This window comes from Schistocerca nitens, chromosome 2 (assembly GCF_023898315.1).
Source record: "Schistocerca nitens isolate TAMUIC-IGC-003100 chromosome 2, iqSchNite1.1, whole genome shotgun sequence".
Taxonomy (NCBI): domain Eukaryota; kingdom Metazoa; phylum Arthropoda; class Insecta; order Orthoptera; family Acrididae; genus Schistocerca; species Schistocerca nitens.
Genome location: NC_064615.1, coordinates 341,491,413 through 341,511,404, shown reverse-complemented (window position 1 = coordinate 341,511,404; position 19,992 = coordinate 341,491,413). Strand labels below are relative to the sequence as shown.

The 19,992-nt window shown below is 40.4% G+C and overlaps 1 long non-coding RNA gene across 1 annotated transcript in view; it reads left to right on the top strand.

Annotated features, from left to right (window-relative positions):
* Positions 1-1,580: 1,580 nt before the first annotated feature.
* LOC126234397 (uncharacterized) overlaps positions 1,581-19,992 on the top strand; it is a 57,467-nt gene continuing 39,055 nt past the window's right edge. The window contains exon 1 of the long non-coding RNA XR_007544719.1: positions 1,581-1,716. This is a non-coding gene — a long non-coding RNA (uncharacterized LOC126234397). The remainder of the gene's footprint in view (positions 1,717-19,992) is intronic.

The following is a 19,992-nucleotide window of genomic DNA, read 5'->3' as shown; positions in this document are numbered from 1 at the left end:
GATCATAAACGGGCATTCATTGGACTAATATATTATACTAGAACTGACATGTGATTACATTTTCACGCAATTTGGGTGCATATATCCTGAGAAATTAGTACCCAGAACAACCACCTCTGGCCGTAATAACAGCCTTGATACGCCTGGGCATTGAGTCAAACAGAGCTTGGATGGCGTATACAGGTACAGCTGCCCATGCAGCTTCAACACGATACCAAAGTTCATCAAGAGTAGTGACTGGCGTATTGTGACGAGCCAGTTGCTCGGCCACCATTGACCAGACGTTTTCAATTGGTGAGAGATCTGGAGAATGTGCTGGTCAGGGAAGCAGTCGAACATTTTTTGTATCCAGAAAGGCCAGTACAGGACCTGCAACATGCGGTCGTGCATTAATCTGCTGAAATGTAGGGTTTCGCAGGGACGAATGAAGGGTAGAGCGGCGGGTCGTAACACATCTGAAATATAACATCCACTGCTGAAACTGCCGTCAATACGAACAAGAGGTGACCGAGACATGTAATCAATGGCACCCCATACCATCACGCCGGGTGATACGCCAGTAAGGCGATGACGAATAGACGCTTCCAATGTGCGTTCACCGCGATGTCGACAAATACGGATGCGACCATCATGATGCTGTAAACATATCCTGGATTCATCCGAAAAAATGACGTTTTGGCATTCGTGCACCCAGGTTCGTCGTTGAGTACACCATCGCAGGCGCTCCTGTCTGTGATGCAGCGTCAGGGGAAACCGCAGCCATAGTCTCCGAGCTGATAGTCCATGCTGCTGCAAACGTCGTCGAACTGTTCGTGCAGATGGTTGTTGTCTTGCAAACGTCCCCATCTGTTGACTCAGGGATCGAGACGTGGCTGCACGATCCGTTTCAGCCATGCGGATAAGATGCCTGTCATCTCGACTGCTAGTGATACGAGGCCGTTGGGATCCAGCACGGAGTTCCGTATTACCCTCCTGAACCCACCGATTCCATATTCTGCTAACAGTCATTGGATCTCGCCCAACGCGAGCAGCTATGTCGCGATACGATAAACCGCAATCGCGATAGGCTAAAATCCGACCTTTATCAAAGTCGGAAACGTGATGATACGCATTTCTCCTCCTTACACGAGGCATCACAACAACGTTTCACCAGGCAAAGCCGGTCAAATGAAGTTTGTGTATGAGAAATCTGTTGGATACTTTCCTCATGTCAGCACGTTGGTGTAGCAATTTTAATGCCCAGTAGTGTATGTCACCAAGACAAATGTATTCCCGAAATTTCATTACTCTATATTAATTATTTTTTTGGTGTTGAGGTTTTTTCATCAGTGTATTAGGTAATTTAAATATATTGTGAGAAGTAATGGTCGTATAACACTCCCTTGGCGCGCACCCGAAGTTCCTATTACGTCTGAATTCTGTCCGTTCTGAATGACATGCTGTTTTTCCTTCACTCCAATCACACAGTTGGACTGATATTCCGTACGCTCAGGTGCTGTCCATTAGGCGGCAATGGGTAACTGCATCGAACGCCTTCCGCCTTAGCAAGCGATAAGAACCGCTATTAAATGCCTCGGAGATCTGCCGAAGCATGAGACGCTGGTCGATAGCGATTCGAGACTCCCGCCGCCATGGATCGCAAGCTGCTACTGACGCTCGCCCTCCTGCTTGTGGTCCTCGTGTGCAGCGCCGCTGCCGACGAAACCAAACCTGCTGGTATGTGACGAGTTGCAGCAGTTGGCTTCTGGGAAACATTCCTGTAGCTCCATTGTTTACGTATTACGTCAGAATCAGGCCTCATAGCAACGATTATCTGTGTGTTTAACCGTAAGTCTGAGTTATAAACATATAAAAAATGTTTCCATATCTATCTATATAAATAAAAATCGGTTGCCGATGTACGAAAGATGATCGCTTGAGAACGTCTCGACCGATTTGGCTGACCTTTTGTGTTCTTAATAATTGTCAGGACATGGTTCGTATGAAAGAAAATTTTTGGAAAACCCGTCGGAAAAGTCGGAAATATGGTGGTATTTTTGTATGAAAATATCGATGAAAGAAATTTGCCTGTCGATTTGATAGTTCTGCTGTCACATGTTTTCTCAACTACAAAAACACACAATGTGGCATTCACTTTGCTAGTTCTGCTGTCGCGTGTTTACGTAAAAACAACAAATTTCGTATTGAATATTGATATTTTGCGAAAAAGAATACGATTGAAAACGATATTTCGGTGTGTTATCGGCGGGAATCGTATCTTTGGTGTGTTGTAAAGATTGAGTTGATGTCAGTTCGATGTAATGTGGTGGGTTGCGAACATTCGATTAATTTCAGTTCGTCGTTTAATTCTTTGGAAAAAAATGCCACCAGTGAGGCGTCGAAATATCCATCGGCGTAACAGCAACACAAGCAGGCTACGTGGTCGCAGAGTCAATGAGACTGACGAGGAGCGTCTGCGAGTTTGAATGCGGGGGGGATTAAGGGTTTCTCACGCGTGCTCCACTACGATTCCAGGGTATTAAATTCATTTCAGTACATTCAGTTGTTAAAGAATATCCGGCTCGATGAATCTATTCTCGATTCCTAATCAACATGCAGCTAACACCCCTCTGCATTGTCACTATAGACATGTCATATAACAAAAACTTTCTGTAAAATTTCAGTACATTTTATTTCAGTCCATTCATTTGTTAAATAATATCCGGCTCGATGAATCTATTCTCGATTCCTAATCAACGTGCAACTAACACCCCTCTATATTGTCACTAGACTTGGCCACTGCGTCTGTGTGTTCGCTACAGTGTATCGATACGTGGAACTGTTTCAGTGTTTCGGAACAGCTGACGTTCACTGTTTCGAGACAGTGGTGTTTCATTCCACCCCTGTCTCGGATAACCGGACCAGATTCGATCTCGAGCCAGACACAGAAACTGTATCGTTGTTTCAAAATAAGGCTGTTTCAGTCCACCTGCGCTTGGAACGGACTAATTGTGTCGAAACAGTGATGTTTCATTCCTCACTGTGTCGGACGAGATTCGGGCTCGGCACAGGTACTGAAACACAACATACCACTTCGTGGAACACTTTCAAGAGTGTCGAAATCTTTTTGACCAGCAATAGCATGAAGCTTAAGATATCCGAAAATAAAGCTTCGTTTCTAACTGACTGTCCTATTCCGAAATGGCGTAACATCTGCTTTATAAATACTAATCAAACAATAAAACAACGCATACTATTCACATTCAAAATAAAAAATATGTGAAAATCATTCAGTTAAATTACACTTTTTTTATAACATACGTTTCTCTGGTCATGTACAGTAATCATATTAAGAAACGCAAGTAAACCTACAACATTTTGAATAAAAAAAGGCGTAGAGTGACGGTTATTAGACATATACATAAATTTGATGTAGGTATAGTTGCAAGCAATCTGTTTGACATATCACTGATAGTGTAATGGTGAACGGGAAGCATGGTGAATTTATAGTAACGGTTCGAAACACCTTGAAAGACAAAACTTTTTTCTGTTATATTTTGTTATTTATTCGAATTATTTGTGAGCCTATAGTCACTGTGCCTATTATCCACAATGATTCCCTTTGTGTGCATGGAAATTAGCAAGATGGGTATATTACCCATACTCACGGAATGTGGGAATACCAGTAGCATATCCGTTGTTTCTGCAGTTTGCTCCCACCTCCAGTTCCGCTCGTGGTGGTTCTTCTGTCTTCAGCTATGGCTGTCCTCAGCCAATTGAAAAGTATGAAAGTCACACGACACGAAAGCAGCGCATTTGCTTCAGGAAATACGAAACTGCCAAGACGCCTAAGTGATAGTTTCATACTTTCTGCGATATGATTAGCGCTCTCGCACCTCATTAATGTTTATATGGACGTACTTATATAGTAGACATTCAGGATGATGAAACCGAAACGGTTACGTGTTTCACAAAACTTAAACTGTTTCACTATTTCGAAACAGTTACATTATACCATTTCATTTTAATCGAGACAGATAAGTGTTTCAGTTTGACCGTCTCGAATTGTTACTATAAGCATGTTATACAACAAAAACTTTCTGTAAAATCAGCTGCGAGAAAGAACATGCTAAGCTGTGCTGTAAAATTTGCAGGTTTGTTTTCCTTTTCGCAGTCGTTTTTAACATAAAAGAGGATGGTGTGTTTACAGCTAACTTTATAATCCTACCTGTTAGTAGATTAAAACCATGCGAAATATTGTCATTTAAGCTATTATCCTCAAAGATCCACCAGCAGGAAAAGTCTCCCTCATACTCAGTGTACTAATAATTTCAATCGAATTACCCATTTATTTTGACTTCTGTTCCCAATAAAGGTTTCGTTTGCAACACCAATAAATAAGATAAGAATAGGGGGGGGGGAGGAGGATATGGACAGAAGGAGGGAGGAAATTGATATATAGTAGATGAAGGAGGATGTGGTCAGAGAGATGATGGAGGAGATGGATAGGTAGGTAGAGTGTGGGGTAAGAGATTTACAGGGAGTGGAGAGGAAGGTGACGCACAGAGATAGGGGAGAGGAGGAAGAAATGGACACAAGCAGGGGGCAGGACGAGGGGGATACAGAGAGGGGGGCAAAGGAGATCAGCATGTGTATCCAATTCCCATCAATTGCGAAGTATTGCCGGGCCCACTAGTCAATAAAGTAACACAATTAAAATGTCGATGATTTGTTTTCACTTAAGTATATAGTAATCTGACTGTCGTTGTTAGTACCGTAGTTACTACTGTCTTAGGCACCATATAAAATCAGGAATGATGTCAGGGATTAAAATTGTCTTCCCGAACATAATCAGAACACCGCGTTGATTCTAGGCATACAGAATGTCCTCAGCAACTACAGTAACTTCCCTTTTATCTTCAAAATTAAGCGCACAAAACTCACTGATGAACTTGAAAGGCCGTGTAAAAGAACAACTAAAAGAAAACTATGATGTAGTAAAATAGCTAGGTATGCTAGTTTAAATACCAAAGAAATTAATATTTCGTTACTGTTGCGAGAAAGTATAAAGATGAACAATAGATTGTGATGAAAAGTCAACACGTTGTGCTATATGGGCTTCTAATACCCAACCCAAATCAATGTTAAAATTAGTGTAGTGTAGTCGTCATTCGTGCTTCGGTTGCTCTACTCAATAATTCTTTTTTCTCTTATTGAAATTGGTAATAAATGAACAATCAAGTAAAAACCACTGAAAAGTTTCAAATGTTAAAAAAATCTTATTTGTTTTATGTTTTATTCAGTAATAAAACATGTATTTTATCCAATTTTGTCGATTTAGTTTCTTTCAGTTTAAAAGCACAATAAATCTATAGCGACAGTGTGATACATACGTTAATTTCAGGAGAAATCGGTGAAAAACCAATTATGAACATCTGAGCTCTCTTTGATATAGCATGTGCGACAGAACAGTTACGGTTGATGCGAAAAATTATGAACATCTGAGCTCTCTTTGATGTAGCATGTGCCGCAGGGCAGTTACGATCGATGGGAAAAATTACTCGAGCAGATGCTCCTTCCAAAGAATTCCAGGCACTTCTGGTAGTACTGATACGTTTAGCATATCAGCGCGGCTGCATGCGACAATTAGAATCTGCAGAAACAGATAAAAGAGCAATGGCCTGTCAACAGTAAGAGAAGATGAGCTGCCTTCGTTCTAGAAGCATAAGGAACTATAGCGTCATTCGCTTGAAGTAGTTTAGACAACTACTCTTTACGCCAGTCGCACTGTGTTACGAGTATTCTGCTGAGGAATAATCATAATATTAATACGTGAACACGAAAATTGAAGTACCGATTTTTAATATTAATTGTGCAAAGAGGCCAATGATCCTTATATAATTCTAAACGTCCTTTGGCCATGGATGTGTGAAAAGAAAAAATAATGTCTGTATGTAGCCGGGTCTTTCATGTTTACATAGTTCATTTGCAGTAAAAAATGCATACCGGGCAGCTAAAATGCAACAAATGCTCGGTTGATAATGTCAGCAGTGAAAATCGACATATCGTAGAACTGTAAAGAACGTTGTAGATTGGCGACATTACTTTGCTTACTTTTCTGTAAGAGTACCTGTGTGGTCATTTGCTCCCATTACCAGAAAATTCCTAATTTTTAATGTCTTCATTTTCGATAACTACGACTTCCGACTTCCTTATTGTATTTGTTTTGGTATGCCTATAAGGAGAATACTAATGGGTCAGAGAGCTAGACAGATCTATTTTTGTGTGGAGAAAGTAATAGCAATGTGGACATTCATAATGATAATGAATCTGTTTTATTTAATGATCATAAAATGAATACGCGAGCATCGTAAATTGAAGTATTAAAATTAACTATACAAGGAGCCAATGAAACTTATGTGACTCCAAAGGAACTTTGCAGTAGACGTGCACAAAAAAAATGTGTATACGAAGTCATTAGGAGACATAAAAGGAAGGAAACACAGACAGGCGAAAAATTGTTGTCTCTGACATTGCTACCAACTTCTACGATGCGTAACTATCAGGTGCTAAGGCAGACGTGACACACGAAAGTAGCAACGTTTCGTAAAGTTGCATTCTAGGGACGTTCATGTTTAAATGTTGCAGAGAGTTCATTTGCAGTGACACAGGCATTCCGGACACCTATAATGGCGCAACTGTTACGTCGTTGATGTTGTCAACAGTGAAAAACGAAAAGTAGTAACGAAGCTGTGGTGGACAACAAACATTGTTTATTAAAGTCGTTTTTTCACTTACTTTGTCTAAGGGTAAACGGAACTATGTTTCCATTGCCGCCGTCACCAAAAAATTTAGTGTGTTCCTGATTTCCAGTATCTTCATTTTGAGTAAGTACAACGTCTCTTACTATAAGGAAACTGTTTTAGGCTAGGCCTCGAAGAAGAACATTAACGGGTCGGACTGAAAGACAAGGAGCGACACAATTTTTGCGCTGAGAAAGTAATAGGAATAATGCAGACGTTGATAACGATATTCTATTCTCGTTCTGAAAGGTACATATAAATGTGCACTGAACATAGTTACAAATAATTTTGAGAACTGTAATTGCGGTTTGATGAATTTACAGTGCGGATTTTGTAATGCGTACCATTTTGCGTCTCAGGTGACATTACGCGATACAACGGCGTTCGTAATTTGTTATTATAAGGGTATAGTTAATATACCGCCATGAACACAAAATTTATTTTTCAACGCAGTTTATTAAAGAGTTACTTCAAATAATCGAACAATTAAAGAGAAATCAAAGAATCATTTCATTAATACATGTAGCTACAATGTAACATTTGCCACGGATCAGCTCTGCGGCTAAGATTCCAGACACCTCAAATGCATGGTATTTGCCATGACAGACCAGGTTCAATGACGCAGTTGGTCGAATTTGGACCACAGGCGATATGAGTCTATATTATTACACTTGAGAAGCTGCGCACCACCCCTCCCTCCTTCACAACAAATAAACTGTCCTGAAATAGTCGACGGATTAAGTAAAATTTCACATAAAAAGATCATCTGGAGAGTGATCATATGCTTTAGATAATTTTTTATGTAACTGTCTTGATCGCAGAGCTTTTTTTCTCTTTTTGTGATAAGTACAGTTAAATAAAAAAGTATCTCAAGGGATTGTAACTCCTTTCCACTTGTGCTCTTCATATCATTACTACTTTCGGAAATAAAAAGTCAACATCTTAAAATACTGCGTATTGCCACACATTCAGTTCTTATGGCAGAACTTTCTTAGGTATTTTTTAACGAATCCATAACGGTTTCACGTGGCACACAGGGATGGTAATACGTCTATTATTTTATGATTAATACTCTGTCGACTGTCTATATTTCGACCTTTCAGATAAATGGAAGCAAAATGAACCGTAAGACAGTTGTAACTGGTGATTTCTTTATCGGCACAATCGGTTTCGCTGGATTAAAACAGCATCTTTAGGTAAACTATGTACGAACTAAAGGATTCCATGTAATACATATCATCAAAATACTATTGTTTTATTTTTTAAAAAATTTTTTTTCGAGAATTTAACGAATTTGTAATCTATTTTTAAGCTCCTTTGTAACGTATTTAAACAGGCGAAAAAAATCTTACAAAGAAAGATCAAAACTGGGGCCTCTAGCGAGCTAAATAACCAACTCTCCGACGCTTTCTTATCCCGTCCCCCTTCAGTCAACCTCACAACATTATGAATGAATGTCTTGACAGTAACGATGACTATTTATGTCTTTCATTTTCACTCATTATACTTGTATATGGTTTTCTACTCGTAGTGCCCCACCGCACTTTGTCTCGATGTTCTGTTTTATTTATTTTGACGACCTTCAGAGGTGATTTTTGACTACAAAACGTTCGGGGCGTCTTGGTGCGCTAATGTGACACTGTTGTAAGTACCTTTCAATTTCGATTCTTTCTGTCTGTTTAAATGCTTTCATAGGACCTATCAAAATATTTTTAAAAAATTGATAAAATTCTCAAAATTTAATTTCTAAAATTTTTTAAACATATTCTTATAATGAAACTTCCTGGCAGATTAAAACTGTGTGCCCGACCGAGACTCGAACTCGGATCATATGTATTACATGGGATCCTTTTATTCATACGTAGTTCATCTGAGATATTGTTTTAAAAAAACAAAGAAAAAACTACGGTTGGTCTTTGGTGCAACTTCTCTATGTTATTTGGTTTTCATTACGCATATATCATCAACAAACTGAAGTCCAAAAAATTGTAGATGAACATCCTATGTGGCCAAAGATATTCGCTCAAAATAATTCCTATAGATACCATACTCTGTAGAAACTAAATTGGTGTCAAATGCAATAACCTGCAATGGAGCAGAGATTCACAGTACTACGCAAGTGATTTATAGCGCTGTAGTTTGGTTTTTACTGCAGCAGCATGTTTTTTCCCCTTTGTATGATCTCTCCCAGATTCGACTGCTTCACCAAGTCGTGCGGAACTCTGAAGTGAATCTTCGAAACCCTGATAATGTAATTTGCGTACCGAGATACGGATAGAAAATTTAAAATATCTAACAAATCAAGATGCAGATAGTCGATTGATTATAATTCCTAAAACATATATTTTCTTAAGTAAATTAGTACTTAGACATAAATTATGGAAAGCTCAAAAATGAGCAGTGAGTGATCTTCTTCCCCTACAGTCAGCTTGTAGGAATCTTCAAAGGGAGAGATATTATGACTATACCTTATAAAGACAGATATTCGGTAACAAAAATCTACACAGAATGTACACTACAAACTGAAAGGAATACTAACGTCCACACCTACACTACTAGAAGGCAAGAAAGACCGTCGTTCATCATTAAAAAGGTCAGTGGTACAGAACGGTGTTCCACTGCAGCACACAAAACTTTGATCATTCGTGTGATCTACCTGGCAGTAATGCACATTAAAACTGTTTCGTCTCGAGAATTTCTATTCAATAGATGTACTTCACTCCAAAACCAGTGACATATTTAAGATATGATTCAATGATACTTTTATTAGCGTCATGACTAGTATAATTAGTTGAATCAAAGACAATTATGATCATTACACTTTTCTCGGTCTTCCTAAAGATGTTCTGCCCATTGGATAATAACTCATTATTCATAGTATTCTGTTGGCTTCCTTTCGCGTGATATGCTCCTTCCAATTGTAACTTCTTAAATAATGAATAATAATAATAATAATGAGCGTATGGCATTGGTGGCCGGGAGACCCCTCGCGGGGCGGTTCGGCCGCCGCTCCACAAGTTCTTTAACGCCACTACGGCGACTTGCGAGTCAATGAGGATGAAATGATGATGAAAGACACACAACACCCAGTCATCTCGAGGCAGAGAAAATCCCTGACCCCGACAGGAATCGAACCCGGGACCCCGTGCGCGGGAAGCGAGAACGCTACCGCAAGACCACGAGCCACGGACACTTCTTATTTAATTTCAACCAAAAGGGCGTAACAGATGAACGCCTAAGAGAAGGACACAAAATAACAATAAGAAGAAGGAAAAAGACACTCATGTTTGTTTCTTATGTTCCAGTTCTATTTAGTTATCTCTGAATGGGCGCCATTCGCCAAACACACGAAGACGAAATCATGAATACATAACCTGTAAACTGACTCGTTCCACAAAAAATGGTTCAAATGGCTCTGAGCACTATGAGACTTAACTTCTGAGGTCATCAGTCGCCTAGAACTTAGAACTAATTAAACCTAACTAACCTAAGGACATCACACACATCCATGCCCGAGGCAGGATTCGAACCTGCGACCGGAGCGGTCGCTCGGCTCCAGACTGTAGCGCCTAGAACCGCACGGCCACTCCGGCCGGCGACTCGTTCCACACATTTCACCATTTGATAGAAGTAGTGCATATTATTCATGGAATATGGAATTAACTAATTAATTGAACCCCGCCCACTAAGCGTCTGCACCTATAGTTTTTCATAATCAGCGATCTCAAATTTTTAGGGTAGTTTGATTCAATATTACTGCTTTTATTCTTCTCTTTCCCCTAGAAACAATAATCGTCTCCAAACAGTTCCTCTGCTTATGCTGCACACAACACCATAAAACCTGTTTCTTATGCTCACTAAAGGAACCACAACCAAAACAAGAGAAACCCCACGATGCGGTAGCAACACACCCTCCACATTTCACTCTCGGTACATTATGGCAGCTAACGTTCTCCAGGCATTCGCCAAACCCAGAGCCTTCCATCAGGTTGCCACACGATACAGCGCGATTCATTACTCCAAATCACTGGTTTCCAGTCTCTTCCAGTGGCGTCACTCTTTACACCAGCTCAAGCGTCTCTAAGCACTGGCCGCAGAAATTTGTGACTTACGAGCAACCGCTCAACCATTGTACCTGACTCTTGCTAACTCCCTGCACACAGTCACTGTAGTGGCAGGGCAGCTGGTAGCACCTGGAAAATCACAAGTGATCCCTTCGCTGTTTTCATGCGATTTTTCAGAAGCAGCTTCCCCAATGCTCGACGGTTTCTGCCTGTCATTTAATGAGGTCTGCTGGTCGAAGTTTAGCTGTGGTTGTTCCTTCGCGTTTCCATTTCGCAAGCACATCATCAACAGTCGACTTTGGAATTCTTAGAAGAATTGATACGTCCCTGATAGATTTGTTGCTCAGGTGACTCCCATTCTACTGTCATTGCTTCTCTACTGAAATCAGAATACACCTCGCCTCCTAGTACACAGCCGGTTCCACCTCTCGTGACTCTAGTTCTTTTTTTTTATCATCACTTTTTTGACTGGCTTGATGCAGCTCGCTGCGAATTCCTCTCCTGTGCCAACCTCCTCATCTCAGAGTAGTACTTGTCACCTACGTCCTCAGTTATTTGCCGGATGTATTCCAATCTCTGTCTTCCTCTACACTTTTTACCCTCTATAGCTCCCTCTAGTACCGTGGAAGTCATTCCTTGACGTTTTAACAGATGTCCTAACATCCTGTTCCTTCTCCTTGTTAGCGTTTTCCACATATTTCTTTCCTCTCGGACTCTGCGCAGAACCTCTTCATTCCTTACCTTATCAGTCCACCTAAGTTTCAACACTCGTCTGCAGCACCACATCTCAAATGCCTCGATTCTCTTCTGGTTTTCACACAGTCCATGCGCTTTGCTCGCAACGTGCATACCAGAAATTTCTTCCTCAAATTAAGACCTATGTTTGATACTAATAGACTTTTCTTGACCAGGAATGCCCTTCTTGCCAGAGCTAGTCTGCTTTTGATGTCCTTCTTGTTCCGTCCGTCACTGGTTGTTTTGCTGCCTAGGTAGTCGAATTCCTTTACTTCATCTACTTCATGATCATCAATCCTGATTTTAGGTTTGTTGCTGTTCTCATTCCTGCTACTTCTCATTAGTTTCGTCTTTCTTCGAAATACCCTCAGTCCATATTCTGTGCTCATTAGACTGTTTATTGCATTCAGCAGATCATGTAATTCTTCTTCACTTTCGCTCAGGATAGCAAAGTCATCAGCGAATCGTTATCATTGATATTCTTTCAACTTGAATTTTAATTTCACTCCTGAACCTTTCTTTTATATCCATCATTGCTTCTTCGATGAATAGAGTGAACAGTAGGGGCGAAAGACTACACCCTTGTCTTACAAGTCCGAGTACTTCGTTCTTGGCCGTCCATTCTTATTATTCCCTTTTGGCTCTTGTACATACTGTAGATAACCCGTCTCTCCCTATAGCTTATCCCTGTTTTTCTCAGTATTTCGAACATCTTGCACCATTTTACATTGTCAAACGCTTTTCCCAGGACGACAGATACCATGAACGTCTCTTGACTTTTCTTTAGTCTTGCTTCTATTATCAACTGCAACATCAGAATTGCCTTTCCTAAAGCGAAACTGATCTCCTCTAACACAACCTTAATTTTCTTTTCTATTCTTCTGTGTATTATCCTACTCAGCAACTTGGGTGAGTGGGCTGTTAAGCTGATTGTGCGATAATTCTCGCACTTGTCAGCTCTTGCAGCTTTCCGAATAATGTTAATGATATTTTACCGAAAGTCAGATGGTATGTCGCCAGACTCATACATTCTACACACCAACTTGAATAATCGTTTTTTTGCCACTTCCCAATGACTTTATAAATTGTGATGGAATGTTATCTATCCCTTCTGACTTTTTTGATCTTAAGTCCTCCAAAGCTCTCTTAAATTCTAATTATAATACTGGACCATCTAGGATGACAATATTCTGCTGACATTGTCGAAATTACACTAAGACAACTTACCTCAGATCGCTGGCGTTCAGTGTTCTCATATCTCCTTTCCTTTTTGTTCTTCATTGCTTGTATGCCAGAAAACGTTCCCATTCACATTTGTTGTAACAGTATATCATTCCATATTGCTATAGTCACATTTGAAGGCCTTGTTTCAATAGTGTCACACTTCCAATTTTGTTCTTTCAGAGATACTGAGGCTTAAACATAATTGACTTTGGTAATAGAATGAAACGGTAATTCCTTGCAACAAGCAATATTTCAGGTATCTCGGTCAGCAAATTGTAATCAATTATGATTAAGCCTCCGTATATCGAAACGAACAAAACTGGATGTTCAAATGGCTCTTAGCACTACGGGACTTGACTGCTGTGGTCATCAGTCCCCTAGAACTTAGTACTTAAACCTAACTAACCTAAGGACATCACACACATCCATGCCCGAGGCAGGATTCGAACCTGCGACCGTAGCGGTCGCACGGTTCCAGACTGTAGCGCCTAGAACCGCGCGGCCACACCGGCCGGCAAAACTGGATATCTATCACTGTTGAAATAATGCTTTCATTTATTCCTGCCTAACTTGTTGATTCAGAACCTTACTAAAATAACTTCAACATATGAATTGTATTTTCTTCTCCTGTTAATATAACAATATGTTCAGTGTGTACAAGAACACAGGATATCTTACTATATGCTTTACTCTAAATATAATACATAGCTAACTGTCTTTTTACAGATACTCGTATTTATGTCCACTCGCCATTCAGTTGTTACGTGGTGTATGAATTCACTAGAGTCCTTTTCATAATTTCATGATGCTGTCTGCTTAAGACTTTTCTTAAAAACATCATACTCTTTTAGTTTTCATTTAGTTCGTGTATACTGCTACCTTAAACTCCCGTTCAGCAAATGTCGGTAACATATGTTACCAACATAGTGTGAAATCCTGGTATTCTATAGAATGCCTAGGTAATGTGTAGAATGCCTGATGGTTTTAGGCAAATTATGAAATATAAGTTTTTTGTCAAAATGCTGCATACTTTTCCTAGGCATTCTATACAGTTCCTAGGCATTATACAGAATAACCAGTACTATTTACGCAAACTATTAAAAGGGCACAAGATAGATCCCTTTATTAATAAACAAGCATTTAAAACCGAATAAACAAAACTATGAAATAAAGCAAGGATATTCTTTATGGAAAACAATGAAAGCAGAAGTGAGATTAAAGTACTTGTTACAGTGAGTACTCACTTCTCTTCTTCACAAAAAACATTTTTATTTTGGCAGTTTGATCTTGTACATACATTTTATGGCTTAAAGAAGAATGTGAACAGAATATTGCTACTGGTAAAACAGAAAGCAGACCTACTTGTTGCACCAGGGAAAGCCAGGGTGACATTTTGAATTGTACTTAATTTTTTTTTCAAACAAAAGCACCTATACTTTGGCATTTCGTGTTGCACGTACACCTGACGAGTCCTTGGCCGCTTCCTGTGGACTGAGAAGCAGCTGCAGGTGTTTGGTGGAACATCTTTAATTCTCATGAAGTTCTTTGGACATACGGTGAATTCTGATCTTGCATAGAGCTGCTTCAAGATTCCTTCTGCAGTCCGAAGTCGGTAAAAGCTATATTCCGTCACGTTCGTAACAGCTGCCAACAGATTCTGTGAGAGACCCAGCCCTTTGTCAATGTCGGGTGTCGGGAATTGGAACTCGCACAGTAGCACCCAAAGGCGGAGGAGGTTTTTTTTTTTTTATCAGAACCCCTTCTCATTTTTTTGACCTGAATCTCAAGGTTCAGTTTCGATTCGGTTTTACTTTGGCCAGTTTTCTCAACATTGAAGCAAACATTGCACAAAATGCAAACACCATAACTTTCTATTTCGCTGCCGCCGTCGTCTTTAGGAGAATGTCATCTGATGGCATGAACATTTCGGCAACACTTTTGACATGTATGAGCACCGCTGGTTTCTTTTACGCAGACTTAACATGTATCAGAAAAAGGATTTTCGGTAACCACAGAAATGGGAAGCTCTTCGGTAACCAAGGCTTCGTCACTGTTTTGGTTTCCTCCATCATGAATTCCATTCTCAGATTATTAAACGCCGTGAGGCAGGCATGACGTCGAGAGACCTATTCTAGCTATGCAGCCGACGAGAGCTTCGTATGGTGACCTTTTAATCCCAAAATGGAAAGCTCTGTTTTTCGTAAGTTGGACGAACCGGAGCCTGTCACTCCAGCAGCTAGTTTTTTCATCTTGCATCCAAGAACACAGTATATTTTCAATGTCCTGGTTTGCTGTTTTGACGCTCCCCTGACTTTGTTGGCGGTGCGGCTTACCTTGGACGACCGTCAAGGTGGACCAATACTCGTTTAGGCTGCTTATCACATTGTCTGCAAATTCCCTGCCTTTATCGGACTGTAGAAAGATTGGAGCACCAAGCAACGTAAATATGTCGATTAGGAAAGGCTACTTCATCCGCTCTCCTTGATTTCAGATCCCTGATAACTACAAACTTAGTGAGATGATCTTGGCACACCACTATAGACTTGTACTCTCTATCAGGAGGGGACTGAAAATGGATGACACCGACATGACAACGGGAACGTAATTCGAAGAAAACTATTGCCTTGGCCACAACACCTTCTTTTAACACATTTTTGCTTCTTCTGGCAAGGCTCACAAAGGTGAATGGACAGCCCAATATCATGACGAGAGATATTCTTATACTTGGGTGAAAATTATTTCAACATCCTATCTCGCCCTCCATGACCAATAGCCAAATGCGCCTTATGGAGTATGTCAAATAACTCGGATCCGGCGATGAAAAGTTTAATAGCACTCGAACCTTCTTTAAAAGGACAGATCGACTTAGTCTTATATTGTTTCAGCAATCAATAGTCCCGCGGTTCCTTCTTCGTGATCGTTTTAGCCTTTTTCACATCGTTGGCTGACATTTGGTTTCACTTAGGAAAACATAGTTTTTAGCTGAATTAGCTCTTACTTGAGATAATTCATCGCAGTAGCGTCGTTGCATGCCAGCATGGCGTAATTCCTGTCTTGGCACTACACACTCTTCCGACGAGGTGATACAAGAACAACGGAAAGGATGGCGGGAGAGCGTCTGTGGAACTTCAGCCAGATGCCATACACTGGAGAACTATTATGGCGACATTAGTCGTGTGGTGGTTGAACCTCGTACAACAATACGCCGTCTTCGCAACCATTAAACAAAGAACCGAACAGCACCGCAAACAGTGGTAACGGGAAAAAATGGTGGGATTAGGCGTATTATATACTTTGGCAGCAGACAATCCGCCAAAGTATACAATACCTAGGTAATGTATAAAATATCAATCTTTTCACACTTTTACGTTCGATTTCGGAATTCTATACGTAACATAGGCATTCTATAGAACGTTGGATTTCACACAATGCCAGTAAAATGTGCATCCTCGCGTTTACGTCATCCCGCCGTCTGGAAGTTAGCTATATAACTCATCATAAGATAATTACTCATTAGTTCTTACTTCACTGCATTGTAAGTGTGTGTTAGCGTTTTTCGGTTTACCGTAGAAGTATCGTCATGTGTAAAAAATATAGTTGTTTTCGTAGGCTAGTAAGTATGGCGGAAACATATCAGGACTGTGGGCTGGTATTTCATTGAGGAGACTGTACTGGGGAGGCCAGTAAAATATCAGATGAGGCTCTGTCATGGAGCTGTAGATTATGCAGTCGAGACAAGAGAATCTTGGAATAGGGAGGAAATGTTTGTGTCCTTCAGGCACAATTCAAGATAATGGATTTTGAATTGGATAGGTTGAAAACGGAAAGAGACAATAGGTTCAAATGGCTCTGAGCACTATGGGACTTAACTTCTGAGGTCATCAGTCCCCTAGAACTTAGAACTACTTAAACCTAACTAACCTAAGGACAACACGCACACCCATGCCCGAGGCATGATTCGAACTTGCGACCGTAGAGAGACAATGGGAACTGGAAAAACATAACAAGTAATAACCAACAGGAGAAAACTACAAAAATCGCAGTTCAGACTCCCGTTAATAATCATTTTGATATGGTACCTGAAACACGAGAAAATCCTAAGCCTGTGTTTGAGTCAAGTAGAAAGCAGTACACCCGTAAGAACAACATTGAAGACTAATTAAGTAGAAAAGTCACACAGAAAGAAAAGAGCCCTGCTGCTATGTATCAATGCTTAGGGCAAATGCTACGAGAAAAACCAAGTGTAGATTACCAGATCATAACCACTGTGAAACCTCGTGGCGAGCTTAGCCAGGTGATGGAGAACATAAGAATTTTGTGTAGTGTTTCTAATGAAGAAGATCAGGTGCTTACAGCAGGAGCTCTAACATGTGTGAGACTGGTTCTCATCTACCTTCCTAACACAGCTGGGCAAGGACGCTCTGTAGGTGTTTTAGGAATTTATGCTGAACCTACGGCCTGCAAGGTAGGAAGACACCAGAAATTAGAGTATAGTTAGCAAGAATGAAAATCTTAAATTCTCGTTATTAAGGTTTATTTTTACTCTAAGTATGACTTCATGACATAGTAATCATAATTATAATATGTACAAGATGGTAAAATATTGATATTGGGTGTTCACAACTGTGAAGCGAAATTCCGAACTATTTGTAAGGTTCCAGTATGAAATTTTAACTCTGCAGCGCTGATTTCAAACTTCCTGGCAAATTAAAACTGTGTGCCGAACCGAGACTCGAACTCGGGACCTTTGCCTTTCAGATCAGCACACACTCCACTGCAGAAGGAAATTTTCATTTTGGAAACATGTCCCAGTCTGTGGCCAAGCCACGTCTCCGCCATATCCTTTCTTCCAGTAGTCCTAGTCCTGCAAGTTTCGCAGGAGAACTTCTGTGAAGTTTGGAAGGTAGGAGACGAGGTACTGAGGGAAGTAAAATTGAACCTGAGAATCTATTCTAAATCTCTCTTGACTGTTAAACACCGTCTGATACATTTCCTACGTGTTCAGTGAAGCCGAGACTCCTAGTTATAGCCTACTAAGTTTATTGGCATGGTACACGCCATTTGGCTGGAATAGCGTGTACGTCTTTGCTCTCAAATTGCTCGCAAGCGTTAACTGTCAGTTGTTGTTGTGGTCTTCAGTCCTGAGACTGGTTTGATGCAGCTCTCCATGCTACTCTATCCTGTGCAAGCTTCTTCATCTCCCAGTACCTACTGCAACCTACATCCTTCTGAATCTGCTTAGTGTATACATCTCTTGGTCTCCCTCTACGATTTTTACCCTCCACGCTGCCCTCCAATGCTAAATTTGTGATCCCTTGATGCCTCAAAACATGTCCTACCAACCGATCCCTTCTTCTAGTCAAGTTATGCCACAAACTTCTCTTCTCCCCAATCCTATTCAATACCTCCTCATTAGTTACGTGATCTACCCACCTTATCTTCAGCATTCTTCTGTAACACCACATTTCGAAAGCTTCTATTCTCTTCTTGTCCAAACTGGTTATCGTCCATGTTTCACTTCCATACATGGCTACACTCCATACAAATACTTTCAGAAACGACTTCCAGACACTTAAATCTATACTCGATGTTAACAAATTTCTCTTCTTCAGAAACGATTTCCTTGCCATTGCCAGTCTACATTTTATATCCTCTCTACTTCGACCATCATCAGTTATTTTACTCCCTAAATAGCAAAACTCCTTTACTACTTTAAGTGTCTCATTTTCTAATCTAATCCCCTCAGCATCACCCGATTTAATTTGACTACATTCCATTATCCTCGTTTTGCTTTTGTTGATGTTCATCTCATATCCTCCTTTCAAGACACTGTCCATTCCGTTCAACTGCTCTTCCAAGTCCTCTGCTGTCTCTGACAGAATCACAATGTCATCGGCGAACCTCAAAGTTTTTACTTCTTCTCCATGAATTTTAATACCTACTCTGAATTTTTCTTTTGTTTCCTTTACTGCTTGCTCAATATACAGATTGAATAACATCGGGGAGAGGCTACAACCCTGTCTCACTCCTTTCCCAAACACTGCTTCCCTTTCATGCCCCTCGACTCTTAGAACTGCCATCTGCTTTCTGTACAAATTGTAAATAGCCTTTCGCTCCCTGTATTTTACCCCTGCTACCTTCAGAATTTGAAAGAGAGTATTCCAGTTAACGTTGTCAAAAGCTTTCTCTAAGTCTACAAATGCTAGAAACGTAGGTCTGCCTTTTCTTAATCTTTCTTCTAAGATAAGTCGTAAGGTTAGTATTGCCTCACGTGTTCCAACATTTCTACGGAATCCAAACTGATCTTCCCCGAGGTCCGCTTCTACCAGTTTTTCCATTCGTCTGTAAAGAATTCGCGTTAGTATTTTGCAGCTGTGACTTATTAAACTGATAGTTCGGTAATTTTCACATCTGTCAACACCTGCTTTCTTTGGTATTGGAATTATTATATTCTTCTTGAAGTCTGTGGGTATTTCGCCAGTCTCATACATCTTGCTCACCAGATGGTAGAGTTTTGTCATGACTGGCTCTCCCAAGACCATCAGTAGTTCTAATGGAATGTTGTCTACTCCCGGGGCCTTGTTTCGACTCAGGTCTTTCAGTGCTCTGTCAAACTCTTCACGCAGTATCTTATCTCCCATTTCATCTTCATCTACATCCTCTTCCACTTCCATAATACTGTCCTCAAGTACATCGCCCTTGTATAAACCCTCTATATACTCCTTCCACCTTTCTGCCTTCCCTTCTTTGCTTAGAACTGGGTTGCCATCTGAGCTCTTGATATTCATACAAGTCGTTCTCTTATCTCCAAAGGTCTCTTTAATTTTCCTGTAGGCAGTATCTATCTTACCCCTAGTGAGATAAGCCTCTACATCCTTACATTTGTCCTCTAGCCATCCCTGCTTAGCCATTTTGCACTTCCTGTCGATCTCATTTTTGAGACGTTTGTATTCCCTTTGGCCTGCTTCATTTACTGCATTTTTATATTTTCTCCTTTCATCAATTAAATTCAATATTTCTTCTGTTACCCAAGGATTTCTATTAGCCCTCGTCTTTTTACCTACTTGATCGTCTGCTGCCTTCACTACTTCATCCCTCAGAGCTACCCATTCTTCTTCTACTGTATTTCTTTCCCCCATTCCTGTCAATTGTTCCCTTATGCTCTCCCTGAAACTCTCTACAACCTC